This window comes from Sander vitreus, unplaced genomic scaffold, assembly GCF_031162955.1.
Source record: "Sander vitreus isolate 19-12246 unplaced genomic scaffold, sanVit1 ctg349_0, whole genome shotgun sequence".
In the NCBI taxonomy this organism is placed as follows: domain Eukaryota; kingdom Metazoa; phylum Chordata; class Actinopteri; order Perciformes; family Percidae; genus Sander; species Sander vitreus.
Window position 1 is genome coordinate 97,237 of NW_027595486.1, and position 7,764 is coordinate 105,000.

Below are 7,764 nucleotides of genomic sequence, written 5' to 3' on the forward strand. Positions count from 1 at the left end.
AAGTCCTGATTATTTACATGGAGTCTGGTGGGTTTGGTGATGGTGATTTCGGGGCTGTTTCATGTTAAACTAAAAGGATCTTCCTCTTTAACTAAAAGGTCTATCTCTGTAGGGATCCTTTCATAATGTTGTCAGACACTTAGAATAATAATCTGAGTCTGTCAGCAGCAACAACAGAACTTTTAATGGACGCTGACTGATCAAATCTTTAAAAAACGCCTCACAAATACATAGGTTTATTTTTTAAAAGGCTCAGTAACTTTCTATTTTACAGAATTATTTTTCTGTGGTTCATTTATTTCTGAACTTGCTGCCACTCTGGTCAAATATAAACGGTGGTAGTTTTGTATTAGAACATGTAACATGTAAGAGGGGGTTAATACATCACCGTGTTGTGAAGGAAAACACAGTTAACGTACGCCAGAAACAAAGATTTTAACACGGGCTGAAGCAAGAAAAGGTCAGCGTGAGAGCGCCATGTTCCCTGTAATTTGGGAGTTTGTAGGCTACATCTACTCTGCTGTTTTGGTTTAAAAAGGAATATCTTTTAATGCGTTTACGCCTCGCGTCCCCACTACTGAGGCATTTCCAATTAGCTTCCTGTTTACATTGGCACACACACTAGGCCTGTCACGATAACATATTTAGCTGGGCGATACATTGTCCCAGAAATTGTTGTGATAAACGATAATATTGTCGAGACCATTTTCATCTAGAGAGAAAGAGAGAGAGAGAGAAAGAGAGAGACAGAGAGAGAGAGAGACAGCGAGAGACAGACCGCATGTTGTTGAAGAACAGGGACATTTTGTTCTGATGTTAAAGGCCAGAGAGAGCAGGTGGCCATACACACACACACACACACACACACACACACACACACACACACCCTGTGAGGTGAGAGAGTATTTGACTGTGTGAAGACTTCTTATCTCAGAACAAACGACTTTGTCCATATTAAAGACCCAACTTTATCAAAGTTTGGTCTGAAAAAACGTTTATTTTGACGGTAATTTGTGCGTAGCCTATTAACAGGGAGGAAGGATATATATTTATATTTTTATATTTATGTTTAGCTTCTCCGGGAACCATCACCTTATCGTGGTGGAGAGGTTTGTGTGTCCCTATGAACCTGAGGGCTGTGTTGTCTGGAGCTTTGTGCTCCTGCTAGGGTCTCCCAAGACAAAGTGGTCTCAGGTGAGGGGCCAGACAAAGAATGGTTCAAAAATCCTATGAAACATCGAGGAAGGGATGAAGTGACCCTGCCCGGAGGAAGCCCAGGGCCCCCGTCTGGAGCCAGGCCCAGATGGAGGGCTCGTCAGCGAGCGTCTGGTGGCCGGGTTTGCCACGGAGCCCGGTCGGGCACAGCCCGAAAAAGCTACGTGGCGGACATCTCTCCATCCCATGGGCCCACCACCTGTGGGAGGAACCGCTGGGGTCGGGTGCGCTGCCACATGGGTGGCAGTGAAGGTCAGGGGCCTCGACGGACCAGACCCGGGCAGCAGAGGCTGGCTCTGGGGGACGTGGAATGTCACCTCTCTGTGGGGGAAGGAGCCGGAACTTGTGCGGGAGGTGGAGCGCTACCGGTTAGATCTGGTGGGGCTTACCTCTACGCACAGTCTTGGTTCTGGAACCATACTCCTGGACAGGGGTTGGACTCTTTTCTTCTCCGGAGTTGCCCAGGGTGTGAGGCGCCGGGCGGGTGTGGGGATACTCACAAGCCCCCCGGCTGAGCGCCGCTACGTTGGAGTTTAACCCGGTGGACAAGAGGGTCGCCTCCCTACGCCTGCGGGTTGTGGGGGGGAAAACTCTGACTGTTGTTTGTGCATATGCACCGAACAAGAGTTCGGAGTATTCGGCCTTCTTGGAGACCTTGAGTGGAGTCCTGCATGGGGCTCCAGTCGGGGACTCCATAGTTCTGCTGGGGGACTTCAACGCGCACGTGGGTAATGATGGAGACACATGGAGAGGCGTGATTGGGAGGAACGGCCTCCCTGATCTAAACCAGAGTGGTTGTTTGTTGTTGGACTTCTGTGCTAGTCATAGATTGTCTATAACGAACACCATGTTCGAACATAGGGATGCTCATAAGTGTACTTGGTACCAGAGCACCCTAGGCCAAAGGTCAATGATCGATTTTATAATCGTTTCATCTGATCTGAGGCCGTATGTTTTGGACACTCGGGTGAAGAGAGGGGCGGAGCTGTCAACCGATCACCATCTGGTGGTGAGTTGGGTCAGGGGGTGGGGGAAGACTCTGGACAGACCTGGTAAGCCCAAACGGGTAGTGCGGGTAAATTGGGAACGTCTGGATGAGGCCCCTGTCCGACAAACTTTCAATTCACACCTCCGGCGGACCTTTTCGTGCATCCCTGTGGAGGCTGGGGCATTGAACCCGAGTGGACAATGTTCAAAGTTTCCATTGCTGAAGCTGCGGTGAGGAGCTGTGGTCTTAGGGTCTTAGGTGCCTCAAGGGGCGGTAACCCACGAACACCGTGGTGGTCAGGGAAGCCGTCCGACTGAAGAAGGAGTCTTTCCGGGATATGTTATCCCAGACGACTACGGAGGCAGTTGCAAGGTACCGAAGGGCTCGAAGGGCTGCAGCCTCTGCCATGAAAGAGGAAAAGCAGCGTGTGTGGGAGAAGTTTGGAGAAGACATGGAGAAGGACTTTCGGTCGGCACCAAGGTACTTCTGGAAAACCGTTCGCCACCTCAGGAGGGGGAAGCGGGGAACCATCCAAGCTGTGTACAGTAAAGATGGGACGCTGTTGACATCAACTGAGGAGGTAATAGGGCGGTGGAAGGAGCACTTTGAGGAACTCCTAAATCCGACTAATACGCCCTCTATGGTAGAGGCAGAGCTGGAGGATGAGGGGGGATTGGCATCAATTTCCCTGGTGGAGGTTGCTCAGGTAGTTAAACAACTCCACAGTGGCAAAGCCCCAGGAATTGTTGAGATCCGTCCAGAAATGCTTAAAGCTCTGGGTGTGGAGGGGTTGTCTTGGTTGACACGCCTCTTCAACATTGCGTGGAAGTCTGGGACGGTGCCTAAGGAGTGGCAGACCGGGGTGGTGGTTCCCCTTTTTAAAAAGGGGGACCAGAGGGTGTGTGCCAATTACAGGGGTATCACACTTCTCAGCCTCCCCGGTAAAGTCTACTCCAAGGTGCTGGAAAGGAGGGTTGGGTCGATAGTCGAATCTCAGGTTGAAGAGGAACAATGCGGATTCCGTCCTGGTCGTGGAACAACGGACCAGATCTTTACTCTCGCAAGGATCCTGGAGGGAGCCTGGGAGTATGCCCAACCAGTCTACATGTGTTTTGTAGATCTGGAGAAGGCATATGACCGGGTGCCCCGGGAGATACTGTGGGAGTTGCTGCGGGAGTACGGGGTGAGGGGGTCCCTTCTCAGGGCCATCCAATCTCTGTACGACCAAAGCGAGAGCTGTGTCCGGGTTCTCGGCAGTAAGTCGGACTCGTTTCAGGTGAGAGTTGGCCTCCGCCAGGGCTGCGCTTTGTCACCAATCTTGTTTGTAGTATTTATGGACAGGATATCGAGGCGTAGTCGGGGTGGAGAGGGGTTGCAATTCGGTGGGCTGGGGATCTCATCGCTACTTTTTGCAGATGATGTGATCCTGATGGCATCATCGGCCTGTGACCTTCAGCACTCACTGGATCGGTTCGCAGCCGAGTGTGAAGCGGCTGGGATGAGGATCAGCACCTCTAAATCGGAGGCCACGGTTCTCAGCAGGAAACCGATGGAGTGCCTTCTCCAGGTAGGGAATGAGTCCTTACCCCAAGTGAAGGAGTTCAAGTACCTTGGGGTCTTGTTCGCGAGTGAGGGGACAATGGAGCGGGAGATTGGTCGGAGAATCGGCACAGCAGGTGCGGTATTACATTCAATTTATCGCACCGTTGTGACGAAAAGAGAGCTGAGCCAGAAGGCAAAGCTCTCAATCTACCGATCAGTTTTTGTTCCTACCCTCACCTATGGTCATGAAGGCTGGGTCATGACCGAAAGAACAAGATCCAGGGTACAAGCGGACGAAATGGGTTTCCTCAGAAGGGTAGCTGGCGTCTCCCTTAGAGATAGGGTGAGAAGCTCAGTTATCCGTGAGGAGCTCGGAGTAGAGCCGCTGCTCCTTTGCGTCGAAAGGAGCCAGTTGAGGTGGTTCGGGCATCTGGTAAGGATGCCCCCTGGGCGCCTCCCTAGGGAGGTGTTCCAGGCACGTCCAGCTGGGAGGAGGCCTTGGGGGAGACCCAGGACTAGGTGGAGGGACGTCCAGCTGGGAGGAGGCCTCGGGGAAGACCCAGGACTAGGTGGAGGGATTATATCTCCAACCTGGCCTGGGAACACCTCAGGATCCCCGAGTCAGAGCTGGTTAATGTGGCCCGGGAAAGGGAAGTTTGGGGTCCCCTGCTGGAGCTGCTACCCCCGCGACCCAACCCCGGATAAGCGGATGAAGATGGATGGATGGATGTTTAGAGCCCCCTGAACAGTTATTTTTACCTCTTTTGAGGAATGGGTTATCCTTCATATTTTTAGGGGGACAAATGCACCTCTTCTAGGTATTTGGGCTTGTTAGGAAACATTAGGACTTGTTAGGAATCGTTAGGACTTGTTAGGACTTGTTAGGGCTTGTTAGGAATCAATAGGACTTGTTAGGAATCATTAGGACTCGTTAGGAATTGTTAGGAGTCGTTAGGAATCGATAGGACTTGTTAGGGCTTGTTAGGAATCGTTAGGAGTTGTTAGGAGTTGTTAGGACTTGTTAGGGCTTGTTAGGAAGCATTAGTACTTGTTAGGAATCGTTAGGACTTGTTAGGAGTTGTTAGGGCTTGTTAGGAATCGTTAGGAATTGTTAGGAATCGTTAGGACTTGTTAGGGCTTGTTAAGAATCGTTAGGACTTGTTAGGAATCGTTAGGAATCGTTAGGACTTGTTAGGACTTGTTAGGGTTTGTTAGGACTTGTTAGGACTCGTTAGGACTTGTTAGGACTTGTTAGGAATCGTTAGGACTTGTTAGGACTTGTTAGGGTTTGTTAGGGCTTGTTAGGAATCAATAGGGCTTGCTAGGAATCGTTAGGAATCGTTAGGACTCATTAGGGCTTGTTAGGAATCGTTAGGACTTGTTAGGGCTTGTTAGGAATCGTTAGGACTTGTTAGGGCTTGTTAGGAATCGTTAGGACTTGTTAGGACTTGTTAGGGCTTGTTAGGAAGCATTAGGACTTGTTAGGGCTTGTTAGGAATCGTTAGGAATTGTTAGGAATCGTTAGGACTCGTTAGGGCTTGTTAGGAATCGTCAGGACTTGTTAGGACTTGTTAGGAATCGTTAGGAATTGTTAGGAATCGTTAGGACTTGTTAGGGCTTGTTAGGAATCGTTAGGAATTTTTAGGAATCGTTAGGACTCGTAAGGGCTTGTTAGGAATCGTTAGGACTTGTTAGGAATCGTTAGGACTTGTTAGGACTTGTTAGGAAACGCTAGGACTTGTTAGGGTTTGTTAGGAATCGTTAGGACTTGTTAGGAATCGTTAGGACTTGTTAGGACTTGTTAGGGTTTGTTAGGGTTTGTTAGGGCTTGTTAGGAATCGTTAGGACTTGTTAGGACGTGTTAGGAATCGTTAGGACTTGTTAGGACGTGTTAGGAATCGTTAGGACTTGTTAGGACTTGTTAGGAATCGTTAGGACTTGTTAGGACTTGTTAGGAAACGCTAGGACTTGTTAGGGCTTGTTAGGAATCGTTAGGACTTGTTAGGACTTGTTAGGGCTTGTTAAGAATCGTTAGGACTTGTTAGGACTTGTTAGGACTTGTTAGGGTTTGTTAGGACTTGTTAGGACTTGTTAGGAATCGTTAGGACTTGTTAGGAATCGTTAGGAATTTTTAGGAATCGTTAGAACTCGTAAGTGTTTGTTAGGACTTGTAAGGGTTTGTTAGGGCTTGTTAGGAATCAATAGGGCTTGTTAGGAATCGTTAGGACTTGTTAGGACTTGTTAGGACTCGTTAGGACTTGTTAGGAATCGTAAGGACTTGCTAGGAATCGTTAGGAATCGTTAGGACTCATTAGGGCTTGTTAGGAATCGTTAGGACTTGTTAGGGCTTGTTAGGAATCGTTAGGACTTGTTAGGAATTGTTAGGACTCTTTAGGACTTGTTAGGAATCGTTAGGACTTATTAGGAATCGTTAGGACATCTTAGGACATGTTAGGAATTGTTAGGACTTGTTAGGACTTGTTAGGACTTGTTAGGGTTTGTTAGGGCTTGTTAGGAATCGTTAGGACTTGTTAGGACTTGTTAGGAATCGTTAGGACTTGTTAGGAATCGTTAGGAATTTTTAGGAATCGTTAGGAATCGTTAGGGCTTGTTAGGAATCGTTAGGACTTGTTAGGACTTGTTAGGACTTGTTAGGACTTGTTAGGGTTTGTTAGGGCTTGTTAGGAATCAATAGGGCTTGCTAGGAATCGTTAGGAATCGTTAGGACTTGTTAGGAATCGTTAGGACTTGTTAGGACTCGTAAGGGCTTGTTAGGAATCGTTAGGACTTGTTAGGAATCGTTAGGACTTGTTAGGACTTGTTAGGAAACGCTAGGACTTGTTAGGGTTTGTTAGGAATCGTTAGGACTTGTTAGGAATCGTTAGGACTTGTTAGGACTTGTTAGGACTTGTTAGGGTTTGTTAGGGCTTGTTAGGAATCGTTAGGACTTGTTAGGACGTGTTAGGAATCGTTAGGACTTGTTAGGGTTTGTTAGGGCTTGTTAGGAATCAATAGGGCTTGCTAGGAATCGTTAGGAATCGTTAGGACTTGTTTGGAATCGTTAGGACTTGTTAGGACTTGTTAGGAAACGCTAGGACTTGTTAGGGTTTGTTAGGAATCGTTAGGACTTGTTAGGACTTGTTAGGGCTTGTTAAGAATCGTTAGGACTTGTTAGGACTTGTTAGGACTTGTTAGGGTTTGTTAGGGTTTGTTAGGACTTGTTAGGGCGACTTGTTAGGACTTGTTAGGAATCTAGTTAGGAATCGTTAGGACTTGCTTTAGGACTTGTTAGGACTCGTTAGGACTTGTTAGGGAATCGTTGGGACTTGTTAGGAATCGTTAGGACTTGTTAGGACTTGTTAGGGAATCGTTAGGACTAGGGTTTGTTAGGGCTTGTTAGGAATCAATAGGGCTTGCTAGCAATCGTTAGGAATCGTTAGGACTTGTTAGGAATCGTTAGGACTTGTTAGGACTTGTTAGGAAACGCTAGGACTTGTTAGGGCTTGTTAGGAATCGTTAGGACCTGTTAGGACTTGTTAGGGCTTTTTAAGAATTGTTAGGACTTGTTAGGACTTGTTAGGACTTGTTAGGAATCGTTAGGACTTGTTAGGAATCGTTAGGAATTTTTAGGAATCGTTAGGACTGGTAAGTGTTTGTTAGGACTTGTAAGGGTTTGTTAGGGCTTGTTAGGAATCAATAGGGCTTGTTAGGAATCGTTAGGACTTGTTAGGACTTGTTAGGACTCGTTAGGACTTGTTAGTAATCGTAAGGACTTGCTAGGAATCGTTAGGAATCGTTAGGACTCATTAGGGCTTGTTAGGGATCGTTAGGACTTGTTAGGACTTGTTAGGGCTTGTTAGGAATCGTTAGGACTTGTTAGGAATTGTTAGGACTCTTTAGGACTTGTTAGGAATCGTTAGGACTTATTAGGAATCGTTAGGACATCTTAGGACATGTTAGGAATCGTTAAGACTTGTTAGGACTTGTTAGGGCTTGTTAGGAATCGTTAGGACTTGTTA